Source organism: Colius striatus, chromosome 5 (genome assembly GCF_028858725.1).
Source record: "Colius striatus isolate bColStr4 chromosome 5, bColStr4.1.hap1, whole genome shotgun sequence".
NCBI classification, from domain to species: Eukaryota; Metazoa; Chordata; class Aves; order Coliiformes; family Coliidae; genus Colius; species Colius striatus.
The window spans coordinates 44,461,000-44,478,297 of record NC_084763.1 but is presented as its reverse complement, the minus strand read 5'-3'; the positions used below and the strand labels follow the sequence as shown (position 1 = coordinate 44,478,297).

The 17,298-nt window shown below is 43.8% G+C and overlaps 1 protein-coding gene and 1 long non-coding RNA gene across 2 annotated transcripts in view; both read right to left on the bottom strand.

Moving 5' to 3' along the window:
* Positions 1 to 12,248: 12,248 nt before the first annotated feature.
* Positions 12,249 to 14,389, bottom strand: LOC133625462 (uncharacterized). The gene is made up of 3 exons (XR_009818731.1): positions 14,357 to 14,389; positions 14,023 to 14,083; positions 12,249 to 12,298 (listed from the first exon to the last, which is right to left on the bottom strand). It is a non-coding gene; the product is annotated as an uncharacterized LOC133625462 (long non-coding RNA).
* A 612-nt stretch (positions 14,390 to 15,001) lies between these two features.
* Positions 15,002 to 17,298, bottom strand: part of WDR37 (WD repeat domain 37) — a 59,813-nt gene continuing 57,516 nt past the window's right edge. Inside the window, exon 15 of the transcript XR_009818740.1 lies at positions 15,002 to 15,019. The gene's annotated coding sequence lies outside the window, so the exon portion shown is untranslated. The remainder of the gene's footprint in view (positions 15,020 to 17,298) is intronic.

The following is a 17,298-nucleotide window of genomic DNA, read 5'->3' as shown; positions in this document are numbered from 1 at the left end:
GAGGCCACCAACATTAGGACATCATGCTGCTTGAGTGAGCCCAGGGGAAGGCCATGAAGACAATCAAGGGGCTCGAGCATGTCTCCTATGAAGACAGGCTGAGAGTGGAGTTGTACAGCCTGGAGAAGAGAAGACTGCGAAGACTATAAAGCAGCTTTCCAATAACTAAAGGGCTAACAAGAAAGCTGGAGAGGGATATTTTACAAGGGCATTTAGTGATAGGACAAGGGGTAATGGCTTCAAATTGAAAGAGGGTGATTTAGATTAGATATAAGGAAGACATTCTGTACTGTGATGGTGGTGAGTCACTGGCATAAGCTGCCCAGAGAGGCTGTGACTGCCTCATCCCTGCAAGTGTTCACGGGCAGGTTGGAGGAGCTTTGAGCAACCTGCTCTTGTGAAAAGTATCCCTGTCCATGGTAGGGGGATTGGAACTAGATGATCTTTAATGTCATCTTCCAATCCAAACCATTCTATGACCTTTATACATAAGCAAGTTGTTTATTGTTCCTAACAGACCCACATTAGCTGTAGTACATCTAATCCATGTCTTTCCTTGACAGAGTAGTGAATGGCACAGTTTTTATGCTGACCCATTAATGATGGGAAATACGGACAGAGTGTCAACGTGGCAATGGCAAAGTCCTGCAGATAAGAAGTGTCTCTGCCAAGCCATGCACCCCCTGGGTAAACACCTTGCTCCTCTGTGAGCCTTTCTGTCCTCCAGCACAGAGCCTGATGAGGGGAAAAGCTCTGCCCTAGTGAGGCAGGGATGATGTGCAGCAGGAGTACAGTAATTTCTTTAACTGTCCTCAGTGGCCTCTTGCCTGGGAAGACCAGGGAAGCTTGTTTTGCCAGACTTTCAGCATAACCTGGACAAAAACCTATGAGGAGCACAACACACGTGTCTGACTCAGCCCAGTGGCAAGACCACTCCAGGTCATTTGGACTGGTACCCTGAGTCACCTGAGCTAATGCATCAAAAAGTTTCCTTTCCTTACAAATCAATCTGTGAAAGAAAGATCACAGCTAGTCAGAGAGAGTTAGAAATAAAACACATCAGACTACATTATGGAATCGTAGCATGGTAGGGGTTGGAAGGGACCTTTAGAGATCATCTAGTCCAACCCCCCTGCAGAAGCAGGTTCACTATTTAAATGTAAAATGTGTCATATTGTGGTATGATGTGCAAGTGATAGCCACAGTACGTTAGTAAAATGGATATTATCAACATACACACATATATTTTACAGTAGGTAAAATTAATAACATAAGATGCACCATCTGAAGTGATTCATTTCTTGGCACATCAAAAATAAGACTAAAAACCCACAAAGATAAAATTCCATGGAGTTTCTTAGCACTACATAACTATATCATAGAATCATAGAATGGTAGGGTTTGGACCTTTAGAGATGATCTAGTCCAGCCCCCCTGCAGAAGCAGGTTCATCTAGAGCAGGTTGCATAGGAACATATCCAGGCGGGTCTTGAACACCTCCAAGGAAGGAGCCTCCACAACCTCTCTGGGCAGCCTGTGCCAGGGCTCCCTCACCCTGAAATAGTTTTTTCTTATATTTAAGTGGAACTTTTTGTATTCCAGCTTCATCCCATCACCCCTTGTCCTGTTGCTGGCTACTATAGAAAAAAGGGATATCCCAACCTGATATCCCCCATTTAGATATTAATAAATGTTAATAAGATCTCCCCTCAGTCTCCTCTTTTCTAGACTAAACAGCCCCAGTTCCCACATATATGTATTTGTGTATAGATACACAAGAAAAGAAGCTAAGAAACGTGTCGGTTTCTTCCCTGTAGTGGTTCAGCCCTTTGGTCATCCTCAAAGCAGATGAGTCACAGTATCCAAGCATCCAAGGTGGTGGGAGCTGGTCTTGACTCTGGCGGGTTCCTCAATAGTTCTGTGCCCAAGTGATCCAAAGTGAAGCTTCCAGGTGTACGTCTCTCTCTGCCTGCCAGCAGCTAGCTGGTATCCTCTGTGTTTCTCTGCTGGTGTATCTAGGTGCAACATGTGTTTTTTCAAAACTTTCCATCCATTTCCCATAATGTATAGCTGAAGTGTTTGGATCCAGTACATTTACATGGTAATCAAATCATTAGCCTGGGGGAGGCATAACACATTAATGACTTTAGAAATGTTGTTTAAACTCCAGTCCTGATCAAAGAGATGAAAATTTATTGTCATTTCTCTAATAGCCATGTGGTAACCAAAATGAAATCAATTTGATGAAGATAATTAGGTTCCCATCTCCATCACCACATGCTTAGTACAATTAGGTGGAATGAGCTTCCACTGCTAGCAATGTGATACTATTAGCACAGGCTAAAATAGCACAGCACCAGCAAGGAAACACTGAAACAACTGTATTCTAAAGTAGAAACTGATGATTCATCAGCATCTGAATACTCCAAGGAGTCTCCATGCCACATTTATGGGTCTTGGACAAAGCTTACAGGCAGATGCTAGCAAACATCTCCCTTAGAATGGAGGGCATCATTTCAGGACCTTTCCTGGGCTGTTGTACATGCACAGTTAGGCCCTGGATCTGTCTGAGGAGTCTCCTCCTGTTCTTATGGGGCTTAGGAGATGATGCCCACCCCAGGTGCACTGCTGGTCCCTCCCTGCTGAGCCATGAGCAGCTATTGCAGGGAGCAGGGTCAGTGGATTTTTGGTGACCACACTCACTGTGTCCAAGCCAGGTGCAGGAGGATGCTGAGGCGAAGCTCTGCTCAGAGGTTTGGTGGCAGGACGGTGGGCTGCTTCCACCAAGGATGAGGCTGGGGAGCTGGATCCTCTCCAGGCATTAGCCTCTCCCACAAGATGGGATCTTTGCACTCTGCACCCCATGTCTCCATATGCCAAGCTCTAAGCATAATTACTTTTCTCACCGAGAGGCCTTTACATTGGCTTGATGCTGAGCAGAAAAAGCAAATTAAGTCTTTGCAGAATAAGAAAACCTTCTGCCATCTCTGAACTGACTAAGCTCAGTATTCCTCTTTGCATCAGCTTCATAGGCAGAATATATTAGTGTCCATGATAATCAAACATTGAGAAACGTGATTTGTTCACAGTTTTCTAAAAATAAGCACTCCATTTGTGAATATTCAGCTGATATTATTAATTCCAAACATTTGAAAACGTCAAGAATTGCATGGATTTCAGCAGAAACAACCCATATCTTTTCAGTGCAGACTTGTAGCTACTCTGTTGCCAGCACTTTGAAACAGAGGTAAAGATTGAGTGACTTAGCAACTTTAAGACAGATTTTTGGTCAAAGCTTTTGAAAACAGCGCTCAACATTTCATTTCCTGGCGTTTAATAAGATATAATGTCCCTGACATTATCCTGCCACTTGGAAATAACAGTCTTCGTATTTCCTCAGATTTTAAGATTCTACACAGTGTCCATGTCTTAAAAGCCAATCTTCCAATAGAAAATTATTACAATATTCCTGTGCAATTTCTCACTTCAGATTCTTCTTTTAAAAAAAGAAATCCTTTACAGAGTCATGGTCCTGTGTGGTGTAGGACACTTGACACGCGTTTTCCAACAGCATCCACTGATATCATAGTGAGAAGGATTTTACACATGCAGGAAAGAGAGTCTTATAGAAGATATTTGTCTAAAAATAATGTTATTTCATGTCCTTTTCTCTTCAGGCATGTCCTTCTGTTGCACTCAAGAGTCCTCCTGTAGTGGTTTTGCCTAGGACAGATTTTGGTAGCAAGTGGGGCTACAAGGCTGGCTTCTTTAAACAAAGATGTGCCAAAGCTTTCCCTGTAGCTGACAGGGCTAATGCCAGTCAGTTCTAAGATGGACCCCAGAGCTGACCAAGGCCTGGCCAGTTAGTGACTGAGGTAACGCCTCTATGAACAACATGTTTGAGAAGGGGAAGAAGGTGCTGGGCAGTCGCTAAACTGGAGCAGCAACAGGGAGTGAAAATGTGAGAACATCTCTGCAGACACCAAGGTCAGTGGAGAAGGAGGAGGAGGAGGGTGCTTAGGCCCTGAAAGAAAGACTCCCCTGTGACCTGTGGTGCAGCCTGTGGTGAGGCAGTTGTGCCCCCGCAGTCCATGGAGGACACTGGGAAGCAGAGATCCAGTCGCAGCCCACTGAGGACCCCACATCAGAGCAGGTGGATGCCTGAAGGAGGCTGTGGCTCCATGGGAATCTCATGCTGGAGCAAGTTCCTGGCAGGACCTGGGAGCCTGTGAGGAGAGAGGAGCCCACGCCAGAGCAGGTTTGCTGTCAGGACTTGTGATCATGAGGGACTCAGGCTGGAGCAGTCGGTGCCTGAAGGACTGTTCTCCTAGTGGATTACCCACACTGGGGCAGGGTGTGAGGAGCTGCCCTCGTGGGAGGTCCCATCTGGAGCAGTTCGTGACGGACTGTCTCCCGTGGGGAGGGACCTCACAGTGTAGCAGTGGGAAGTGTGAGGAGGCCTCCCCCAGAGAAGCAGCAGCAGCAAAGTCCATCTGTAATGAATCAGTGCCTGATTGTCCTGGTCTTGCACTCTTTTTTAGGGTATTCTTTGTCAAAAACAGTGGGGTAACTAGAGAGATGGTGGCCCAATGAAGCCATTGTGTAATGTTTTTACATTAATCTTATGGATCAGGATCAAAGCAGTTATCCCTTTGGGCTTATTCTGGCTTGTTTTTGGTTCCCATAATATTTTATTAGACCTTGCTAGACCTTGAGGCTGTTGCTCTGAGATTTTTTCCAGGTGGAGCTACTGATCTGTGCTACAAGCAGAAAATAACTTCACCCAGAAGTTGAGGAGCATAGTTTATCTTCAAGGTGCAGTGCCTATCCACCACAAGTACATTAGGAATGAAGGCTGTAAAATAGTTAGACCTCAAAAAGGTGATAGAAATCTCAAAGAAGAAACTACATGAATTATTCCTGTGGTTAATCACAGTCTCTGGTATCCTCAGAGGAAAAGGTATGATGAATAAGCAGAGCAAATGATCAAAATTCTTGTGTAATGAGCCCTGTGTTAATTGCCCCACTGTCCATTGAAACACAAAAGGTACTAATGAAGCATGCAGCCTCATCATCCCCTGACTGACTTTCCTTAGGCCTCTGTCTAAAAGTTATATATCCAGGAGTAACTGTGAGATACAGGGAACACCAGTAAAGGGAATCATCTCTCACCTGGAAGTGAAATGCCCTTCACTGGGATCTGACTCTGAACAGGCTGTATCAGCTAAACTGAACAGTTTGCATACTGTTGGCTGACAGACAGAGGTGTGAAACAATCTTCAATTCTTTCCCTCATTAAAAGCTGGTGCTCAATGCCCCCAGGCCCTCTCCAGCCATCACTCCTTTGCCACCTTATGGGCCACCAACCTTCAAGATTTCACAGCAGCAGGAGGGACAAATGATGGATTTTTTTTCTGTTTCAGCAGGACAAGTCGTTATCACTGGAGATCCAGGAGAGCTTCTACTGACTGTCAGCCTACGGGATTTGGGAGAAACTCATTCTACTGAGTAAATTAGTTGTAACACATACCCCCGCTCCCCTGTGTGAAGCTCACCAGGGTTACCACAACCAAAGACCAAGGCAGGTGACGAACATGTACCTTCAGAGAAGAGGATGGGCAACAGAGTGGTTCTGACAATGATGAGCATTTGCTATTTATTTACTTTTCAGGGGAGGGGAAGGGGGGGTGCATCTGGAGTTTCTCCAAACCTGTATGAGTTACTTTGCTCATGTGAACTGAATCTCACTCTAACTCAGATTTCTGTAATAAACCAATCGTTATTTTGACATTGCACCTCTGATTCTCCAGCCAAATGCTCCAAAACATCCAACAAAACCTTTGTACTTTTCCCAGTCATGGATCCAAGCTGCAGTGATAGTTCAGAGTGGGGAGGAGGAAGAGGAAGGCAGATGTGGCTATCCTGTGCATACACCAGGTCATAGGATGGACATACCAAACCCATTCGCTCAACCCACACTGCACTGGAATGGGGTCTGGAGGAGCTGCCGTGAAAGACTGAGCTGTCTGCTCTCAGTTGGTAACAGGCCCTAACAAGTTATCCTTCCCCCTTCCTCTAAAACATCATGAGATCCCTAGATGAAAAAGTACTTCAAGTGTAAAGTATTTTTGCTCATAAAGTATTTAAGGCACATCAGTCTGACTCATAGAACTCATTTCAAACAAATGAACAACCTTTGAAAACATTTTATGGACATTATTTCCTCTCCAGCTAAACTTCACCTCTTGAATTTAGTCTTATGTTATGGTCTGATTATTCTCAAAGAGAATTAAATTGAAGGAGGGAAGAAATGAAGGTATTCCCCGGAAATCCTTTCATTTTATTAAAGCCTCTGTTATTGCTTGTGTTGTGTTTGTCCAAACCACTTGTCAAGATTTCATTATCCCAATTTCAAACAGCAGCACTATGTCTTAATGTGGTTATGGCTGAAAATGAAGGTACTCTGCAATATTCCTGGAGAGAGCTCAACATGCTGCTTTTCTGGCTGAGCTTCAAGAAAACGGTACAGATAACACACATTAATCCACCAAATATCACGCTACAAAACAGTGCTAATGTGCTAAAAGAGAATAACAGCCCCAGCACATTAATGAGTTACCCCCTCTTAAGCCAGTAACAAACAACACTAATCAGTACAGAGCTGAAAACATGCTATTGATTGCTAAGGGCCAAGAGTGAGATGGGCCCTCTACAAGATTATTCTTAGCAGCATCTTCTCCTAAAAAGTTTGTAAAGATCAACTCAGTAAGAAATCTGCTCCAAAATGCACCAAGCCAACAAGTCACACCACCTGCCTGTTGACATCACTGGGCACAGAACACATGCAGAAATGAGGCTTGGGCTTCAAGGGACTCATAAAGAAAGGTACAGCACAATTAATACAATAGAAGAGCTGAGCATGCACAAAAACTGCAATATTTAATAGCAGAGAGCAAGCTGTGTGCCCAGAGCTGGCTTTCAGGAGCTGTGGCCTGCACCTTTCCCCAGTGTGACCACTTGCTTGAGATCCACAACGGGGAGGCTCAAGCAAAGCCTGTCATGTTGGGGTCAGGGGCTGAGTAGAGCTGTGGGTGCCCCATACCGACCCCAGGACAACACACATGGAGATACCATGCTACAAACTTCATCATGGTCTAGCTCTCTGCTCTAAGAGTTCCTCATGCTGTCACTGTTATCACTGTGTGAGATCCTGCGTGAGAAGTTTTGGAACTCAAAAACTGGGCAAACAACATTTCAGAGAGACAGTTTGAAAAGCTCTTCAACTTAGTTACAGCAGGTGGTCAGTCTGAGATAAGAACATGGCACAGTTTTCAAGATACACTGGATATTCATACTTGATCTCTACAAGACAAAGTTTATATTTCTGTAATAATCACTTGCTTCAAGATAAACGCTAGCTTAGATTTGACACACGTGCACAAAGTTAAGCTACAGCTTGGGATGATGCATATTTCAGTGTTCTTATTAATCTATAGCAACTGCAGGGGGGTTGGACTAGATGATCTCTAAAGGTCCCTTCCAACCCCTACCATTCTATGATTCTATGTTTCTATGTGTTCTTGGTATCAATCAAAAGCAAAATTCGTGACTGAATTCTACTGTGCCCATGTAGTTTGCCAAGTGTAATTCCCATTCCCCATAATTACTGAACTTATCTTTCTTTCTCTGTAGGAAAGAAATTAATATCATCTATATTAACCACTTACTAGAACTGTATATATAATTACTACAGTTATTTCAAATATACTGAAAATATGTGCCAGCATGAAGTTAGATACTGTGAAATTGTGAACAATATACAATATCAGAGCACTTTCAAGTGTTTCATTCCCACCTAGTGACTTAAACATGCATGCTTCTACATTTTGTCATAGTCTTTGTTATTGAAATTAGCTGGAGTCTGGTGTCAATTTCAATTAGGAAAGTTTCAAATCCCAAATCACCTGAATTCATAAAGTCAGCCCTGCTTAACACATAGTCAAACTGATATCTGAATGCTGGTTGTTGAAATTTAATAGTTTATAGGCTCCTGGTGGCAAAATCATGGGATTTAGATAAAACTAAGAAACAAAATTCTTGAGAGCAATGATGCTGAGATTACACCACAAGTCACAGGCTGCCCAGGGAGGGTGTGGAGTCTCCTTCTCTGGACATTTCCAAAACCTACCTGGATGCATTCCTGTGTGACCTGATCACTGTGAACCTGCTTTAACAAGGGGGATAGGACTAGATGATCTCTAAAGGCCCCTTCCAATCCTTACCATTTTGTGATTCTGTGACCTTTGAGGCAGGGCTGAAGGCGAAGATGGCAGGCAGGAATCCCACTGGTAAGGGCATAGGCCCACCCTCCCTAAGCAAGGGGAGTCAAGCAGCTCTGCTGATGGAAAGCAGACAGCCTGAGCACAGCAACTGCTGGGTCAGCTCATGGTGACGAGACAGGTCCATGGTCAAATCAGAAAGACAAGTCTTTGGATGGGGTCAAGTAAAGATCAAGGGTGAGGGATTGAGTTTAATGCAGCTCCTGACCCAACAAATGCATCATTTATGGATCAGCTTCTCATGGTTCTTTCTCACACAGCTTTTTCTCACCACTGTGCCAATTTTCAGAGACACTTCATCTAAAATCATCTCGGCACCACGCCCAAGCTGTCCCTGAGCAGACAGAACCTGTGGGTGCAGGAAGAGGCTGCCTACTTATTACACATCCACCTGACTAGGCTCTAGTGGTCATGGTCACTGTGTCTGTACACACAGCTGGGAGGTTGGTAAAGCTACATCTGCTCTTTTTTAAAATAGACTAATGTTCAGAAATCAGCATTTAGAGATGGGCATCCAATGGAGGACATGCACCACGTGCCTCTGGCCACCTTCCTCAGGCCCTGCCAGCATACTGATTCCCACTTCTCTACATCCAGCTGCAAATTTGTGTGTTTTCAAACAGCATGATCCTTATAAAACAAAAGGTCAGAATATCATTTACTCATCCTGTCTTCTCTGCCTCAAATCAGGAAAAGGAATAGCTGATCCCTGCCCTGAACAGGCATTTTCAGCACAAGGTGTGTCAACATTTAAACCCTCATCCACTTGGTGTCCAGGACAGGTAGGAAAGGAGGTTTCATTCTGGAAGGCAACAGAGATCCACAGACCCCCTCTGAGAACCAGCAATGGCCCTATCCTTTGGACTTTAAAAGCATGTCTTTCTGAAGGCTGAGAAGCTATTTACAAGTGACTGCTTGTGATCTACTAGCTTACATTTTTTCTCTTTTTAGGAGCTTTGCCAGTTAGAGGAGCACAAAGTGGCCTAAGACTGTATTCCAGGTTTTCTAAGGCATCTCTGAGGTCTGTAATCTATAAAGAATACACAGTAAGTTAATAGCATAATGTGGCTGTCACTAGCCTAGGACTAAGTTGTGATAAACACAGACCCAGCTCACAGAGAATAAAATAAGTCTACAAAGGGTGGGTGGAAAGAAGGAGATAATTATAGGCAGATATTTTGCTTTTTTAACAACCTCCCTTATGCTAGGAAAAGCATGATAGCTTCCTATACTTTAGAACTGACGATTTGCTGAATAGATATATTTTACTACAACAAAAAGACATAATAACTATGAGAGGCTTTTGAATTTAACTTTGTGATTTTGTAAATACAAAATACAAATACAGTCTTCCCAGTTGCTCTTCACTCACTGGGCACAATACACCAACATAAAACTTTGCATGTATACCTATAAAGAGTATATGGGAATTTATCTCCCATTACACTTCCCTTCCACAAGCCACACACTCAGTGTAAGTTGGGTGCAGGTACCTATGGCCATCACAACACCTCCCTTTTGGAGGGAGGGAAGTGAGATGAACTCTCTCTGGTAACACAGCACCCACACAATCCCTCACTGGTGTGTGCTGCCAGCCCCAGCAAGGTCCCAGGTACCCAGTGCCAGACCAGAGGCATCCTGCTGGTCTGGGGCATGCAGTGAACTCCCAGCAGACACACACAGGCAGCAACACAGGCTATTTCCCTGATTACTCCATTGATTACAGTGATCACTTAAAGCAGAGATCGAGGCAAGCTGCAGGCATGGCAGCGAGCGGGGCGATGGGACTGCTGGTTATGCTCAGCTGCTGCTCCTCTTGCTGCTGGCTGAATGTTTAGGAGTTTATCCTGTTTAGGGAATTACAGAGCAAGAACTTGGCAGAGTAGACAGCGTGAGACAAAATTGGTCCATAAGTTTACAGGGCAAGGTTTAATGAACTCTTAGAGTCCGCGGAGGGTTCCAGTGCCTTAGGTGCTAAACATGTTTGTTTATTGCTCCAACATTTCTCTGTTAGTTAGAGTTTATACATGTTTTGGCCAACCAAAACAAGGGTTTTGAGGATTTTTTTTCTTCTTGCGGTAATTCAGGAGAAGGCTTTTATTGGGAGATTGATTGGGTACCAAAGGCAGTATTGGAAATATTACTGTATCTATATTAAAGAAATCTTCTCATAAAGTGCCTGATGTTTTCCACATACACTTTGCTTTTACAAGCATAGTTTCGACTATCCAGATATAGCCAAGTGCCATATTATTACCTTTCTGAAGGGAAAAATTACAAATTTTCAGTTGGATGGAAAAAGATGCTTTCTTTGACTTCAAACTCATTATTTCGTTTGGGGATCGTTTTGCTGCTTATCTAAAAGAATCAAAGACTGCTGAGTTACTTTGAAAAATCACATGTCGCTTCAAAGCAGTGTAACTTTTCAGGGGTAGAAATTACTTGATGGATTTGCAAATTATGTGGGTCAACCATAACCACAATATGCAGTTTTGGGTGCCAAAGTATTGCTCAAAGAAATGCTACCTAAAAAGCCAGCAAGGCAAAGACTTCACACCATCCTTGCAGTAAATCCTAAGCGAGCAACAGCAAACACCCTGGAGCTACTTTTACTCACAGCATGTGTCAATAACCTCTAACTCAACAACAAAAAAACCCAACCCATGTATTGTATTGGTTTTGTGTGGCAGGGTTTTTGGTAGCAAGAGAGAGGCTGCAGCGCTGGTCCCTGTGAGAAGCTGCTTGAAGCTCCCCCAGTTCCAAGTCAAATCTATCTCTAGCCAAGGCCAAGCCAATCAGACATCTATTTAAGAAGGGAAAACCTTCAACGGAGAGAAGTGAGATGAGAGAGAAACAGCCACGCAGACCCCAAGGTCTGTGAAGAAGGAGGGGAGGAGGTGTGCTGGAGCAGAGACTCCCTGCAGCCCATGGTGGGACAGCAGGTTGTCCCCCTGCAACGCATGGAGGGTAGTGATGGAGCCGAGATCCACCTGCAGCAGCCCAAGGAGGACCCCACACCAGAGCAGGTGCTTGAGCCTGAAGAAGGCTCTGAAAATGTGGGAAGCCACACTAGAGCAGTCTGTTTCTAAAAACTGCAACCCACAGAAGGGACTAATGCTGGAAGAGTTTGTGAGGAGTTGCAGCCCACAGGAAGGACTCACATTGGACAGGTTCATGGAGGACTATCTCCTGTGGGAGGGACCCCACACTGGAGCAGGAGAAGAGTGTAAGGAGTCCTCCCCTGAGGAGGAAGAAGCACCAGACACAATCTGTGATGAACTGAGCCCAATCCCCACCCCCTGTCCCCTCGCAACACTGTGGAGGAAGAGGCAGAGAAATTAGGAGCAAAGCCAAGCCCAGGAAGAAAGGAGGGGTGAAGGAAAGGTGTTTATAAGATCTGGTTGTATTTTCTCACCATTCTACTCTGGTTTTGATTTGTAACAGATTAAATTTATTTTGTTTTCTTCCCTCAGACTATTGTGCCCATGGCCATAACTGATGAGTGACCCCTCCCCATCCTTGTTTCATCCCTTTGTTATCCTTTCTCTTCCCCATCCCACCACGGATGGGAACTGAGCACGCAGCTGTGTCAGGCTTTGTTGCCATCTAGGCTTAACCCACAACAAGGAGTAACTAGTGCTGTGCCCTTTGTGTGCCCCCATGCCCAGGCCATGTGCAGGCTGAGTTACCTGTTTGCAGGTTTATAACTGCAATGGTTCCTGCAGTAAAGTGACCGATTCAATGCCATGACAGCCAAAGACAGATGGTTACCAGCTCTTGAAGGAGCTTTGGAGTTGGACCAGTTGTCTCCAGCTGACTCCAGGTGTCCGTCTGAGCATGCAAGACTCTCTGGGTGGAGCAATCTCGCCTCACTCCATCATGAACATGTAAAAGTAATATTTCTTTCAATGAGGCTCTTCCCGTCTAAATCAAGATGGTTTCAGTCAACTGCTTTTTGCCTAGAGCCCAAAACACAGGAGTATAAGGCAAAGAGAGAGATAGTACACATTTCCACCCAGTAAGGAGTTTTAACTATGTAGGGAGCTTATAGAAAACATGTTTCTTGAGGGAATTTGAATTTTTTTACCTGATCCATTCTTGCCCTTAGGAAAGCCCCATACTAAATACAACTCCCTTTAATGAGCTCCAGATACTTAATGAGACAGATACTTAATAGTAAATACTTAAAAAACAAACTTATATTTTTCTTTTTTAGATACTACAGGTTTTCCATTCCCATCTCCATCCACAGTGAGCACCAGCAGCCTTACGCTGGGGTTGATCTGGGCCTTGGAGTCACCTTAGCACTCATCTCCCCAACCCCTGGTCCCATCACCACCTCATCCCACTACCACCTTGTCCTGCCAGCAGCAGTGGAAGTGCAGCATGTAGCAAGCACCAGTCTAGAGCCTCCAACCCATGGATACAGTGTCCAGAGAACACCTTGGACTTGATGGCTTTCCATGGGGGGTCCTCTGGATAGAGCCATCAATTGCATGGTTTAAAATTACAGCCAATGAATCAACATTGATTTTGGAAGTGGTTGTATATTGTTACTAGCTAGCTGTTTGCTTCTGCTGTTGGATAGATGTCTAGGGGATGTTCTATTTTCCAGGAAGATTCACATTTGGACATTGAATGTGCACAGTCCCACTCAGAGTAGCATATCTTGCTGTAAAACATCTCACATCACTGTGTTGGTTTTGGCTGGGGAAGAGTTAATTTTCCTCACAGTAGCTATTATGGAGGCATGTTTTGGATTTGTGCTGAAAACCATGTTGATAACACAAATAACAGGGAAGTTTTTGTTACTGCTGAGCCATGCTTGCACAGTGTCAAGGCCTTTTCTCCTCCTCAGCCCAGCCCACCAGTGAGTGGGCTAGGGGTGCAGAAGCTGTGAGGGGACACAGCCAGCTCAGCTGACCCCAACTGACCCCAAGGATATGCAGACCAGGGGGATGGCTGAACATCTGCCTGCCTATGACAAGCGGGGAATAAATTCCTTGTTACTCTTTCTTGTGAGTGTGGCTTTTGCTTTACCTGTCCTTATCTCAACCCAGGAATTTTCTCACTTTTACCCTTCCAATTCTCCTCCCCTTGCCCCTGGGGGGAAGTGAGCAGGTGGCTGTGTGGGGCTGAGCTGCTGGCCAGGGTTAAACCACGACAGCCACAAACCTACATACTGTAAACGTAGCCCTGAAGAGCTACAGAAGCCAGTCTAATTTAAATGATATTTAAAAAATGAAATATGTACTTATTAAAAACCAAAACAGCTTCTCTCATTTTAAAACAGTAAACCTCTGCTTGCACTATTACCTATTTTCTGACTGCTGTGAAGGAAAGGTTAATGGAACAGGACCAGGTGAGCCAGGGGAAGGGAGGTTTTTTTCTTTCCCTCAGCACATCTAAAATCATTTTACATCCATAGATATTTTAAGATATTTTGCTGACAGCATTTTTCAAAGTAAAATATCATCATTTCCATGACAGGCCAATTATATTCCCTTATAATGTCTTACAGACGCATGAATTATGAACCATCAGAGTTTTGTCTAACTCCTTCGACAAAGAGAAAATGGCCATGTTTATTTTTCCCCGTCTGCATATCTTGGCGTGCCCTCTGCTGGCAGTTATTCCTAACGACACATCGCTGTGTGCTCAAACCCTCCTCCCTGGGAACTACCTTGGGCCCGCAGATCTGCTCACCCAGGCGGAGGTTTCGGTAAATGCACGACAGGGAAATCCTAGGGAAAAAAAGAAGAAAAAATAAGGCAGGTGTGTTAGGAGCAGAGCAGAACTTGGGTAAAGCTGTTGGATGAAGGCACATCTCATGTGGATGATGAAATTGCTCTCCCCAGCCCTAAGGCAGAGGCTCCAGGATGGGTCAGTGAGGGTGGTGATCTCAAGTGTGCCTACTCAACGGCTCATCCACAAGCCTTTGGCACAGGTAGGTGAGGTGGTTTGACTGCTGCCAGGCACTCACAGACACCGTCTTCTGGCACAAATCAAACACATACCTGCTGTCCCTGTGCAGTCAGAATGTTTCTTTCCTTCCTGCCCAAAGTTTTTTACATAGCTTGGTGTTGAATTACTCCTTGAAGAGATGAGAGAAATTGAGAGGAACAAAAGATAAGTATCAAAAGTTAAGAAATCAGCCTTTACTAAATGATGTAGCTCTCGAGGCAGTGTCAGAGATTTCCTCATTTAATAGCTTTTAAAGGTATGTACATCCCTGAAGAATTGGTCATTTTTAAAACAGTGAGAGCTTTCCATCAAAAGGAGCAGGCAGCATACAGGCAGGAAACTGCAATCTTTTCCCTGCAGAGCCATTCCTAATGAAGGAGAAAAGATTTGTTTTTTTCCCCAGTCAGAAAAAGGACCCATCTGTGCTCTTGGATACCTCGTGTAAGGCTGATGTTGTTAATGGACCTACAGCACTGTGAAATTTGTCACAGAGAAGAGGTGGGCTCTCGTATGGGGGAAAATGGTGCAACTCTAGAGCAGCACACCTGACACACAGCCCTTGTTAGGGGTACACTGAGCTCAGCTGGACTCGCCCAATGGTTCAACTCACAGGATCATTGTCTCCATCTGCATCTTGACATTGTTTATTTCCAGCAAGAGCTCTGTTACTTGTTGGCAAGATTGACTGCATTTAGAGGTCATTTGTTCTGTTGCATCTGGAGAAGGGGAGATAACTTTAAATACCTGTAATCAGCTTATTAACAAAGTGAATCAAAAGTTAGATACCATTTCTCCTATGATTTTATACTTGTAAACTTTGGGAAAACAAGTGAGAGGAAAAATCAAAAGGATATTAACTAAAGATCAAGATCAAATTAAGCTGGATTAAAATAGCTTTACATGTTATCAAATGGAACACAAGGCTGTGTTGCAAGGTGGAGTGGACGCCCAGATAAATTAATCTTTGGCCTTCAGTATGGGAAAATAAATATAAAGCCTATTGACAGAAGCTGCTTAGGAAAAAGCCTGACTTGGACTTGTTCAACATTTTTGGCTTTACCTTTATCTGCCCCTTTAAGTCACTTTGAGACATGAAAACACTGAAGGGGGAGAAAAAGAAAAAAAATCCTTTTCCAGTGAGGAGGAGAGGGCAGTGGAAGGGCACATCTCAGTGGCTGTGGCTTTCTAGTGAGAGAGCAGGAATATGTTGTATTTCAAAAGACAGTGGTAGGTCATTTAAGATAAAAACTCAAATGAGCAGATGAGACTCTTGCAAAGCATTTGATTGCTGAAGGCTTGTTGAGACCAACAGCACTGCATGGAGGGATGGGGTTTGGAAGAACTGGAGTGCATTTGGATATTTCAGATCCCGAGAAAGAAGATACTAATATAACACTAAACACAGTGTTGCTGGAGCACTCAGGGTAATGCACAGCAGGGCTGCAAACACATTTCATGTCTTGCTGGGCGAGACCTGATCCACAGAGAGATTACTAGAACGATGTTCACCCTTCTGGCAAAGCTTCTTGTAATTAATAACAGAAACTGTCATTTCTTTGGGAAGGAAAATATTATTTCAGTCTTTCGTAAACTTCAGTTGCAAGACAAACCTTCCAGGAGTTTGAGGAAGTGTCCTTCCTTGTTCTTAGTCATTATCTTCAGAGTTTAGTTCTGGAAATGTTAATTACTTTTTTTTTTGCCCCACCAGGGCACGACCACCTTTCCCTGTTCAGCCATTCTAAAACAAAGGCTCTGGTCACACCCCAACATGATGCAGCTGCAAGTATCATTCTCCTCTGACCATATCAAACGTCTTTTTAAAAGTTCAGCAACATCAAACGTTTGATTTCTATTTTTCTTAAAGGCTGCACATTTTCACAAGGTACTTGTTTTCACTGCAAAGACCCTTTGCAGCAGCTTCCTTCCACGTCTCTCAGCTGTCTAGTTGCCTACGCTGACCAGTCCCTGGCAATTACACTCATTACTTTTCCAAACAAGCAGTTTTGTTTAGCATCTTCTACTACCAACACTCTTTGCAAATTCCTCGCAATTCTCCACCATCCTCACATCTCCCACGTAGGCCAGCACAGTGCAAAGAGACAGTATGAAGGTGGAATGGGAAAGAGGGAGCTTGTCAAGTCCTGAGCAGAAGCCTCTGATATCCGTGTGTCTCTGCAAGCACTCACTTGCTGTCTAACATTTTCCATTGCAGAGCATGATCAACTGTTATCAAGTTATGCTGGCAGAACATTTCACCAGTACTCCCTTACTGGCTTTACACATAGTTAAGACTTATGTATATTATGATAATAATTATGATATTGGTATAAATAACCCTGAATTTCTGTATGTTTTTCTCCAAAATTATCTCTATTTGTCTCTATTCCCAGCAGTGCAAAATGCAAGGATTTGGGATAGTCTTTCCTGTTGATATTCATATTTTTCTCATGAATGCTGGCTTTATGTAGACCCCAGCTAATCCCTGCAGGGATATAGCTCTTGGTCTTAAACTTTCCTTTAATGCACTGTTTACAGTTGAGCTGTTTATAGCTGCTTCTTTTAGGACCTTGCCAGTATATTTTTCAAAATAATATACTAGTTTGACAACATAAATAATTAAAAATACTACTGCAAATACACATCTGCATGAATGTAAGGGAGATACTACAGCTGAACAAGAGAAGAAGGAAAAAATCACGGCTTGAAAGGTAAAGAGAATAACCAGGCTGGAAGTAACCTCTAATTGCAAAATCAGACCTTGCAACAAGGGCTGCCATGATGCCCTAAGCACCCCATCCACATCACCAAGGTTTTAACATGGGTAAATAATGTCTGAGTATGAAGTGCTGGACTTGATAATCCTTACGGGTTCCTTCAAAGAAGAGAGATTCTATGACTGACTAGGAAAGACTGTGTAAATCCTTGAAGGCACTCTTCAACACACCTCTCCCCAAAAGAGGGACTTCCGGTCAAGAAGACCTGGGGAGGAATGGTG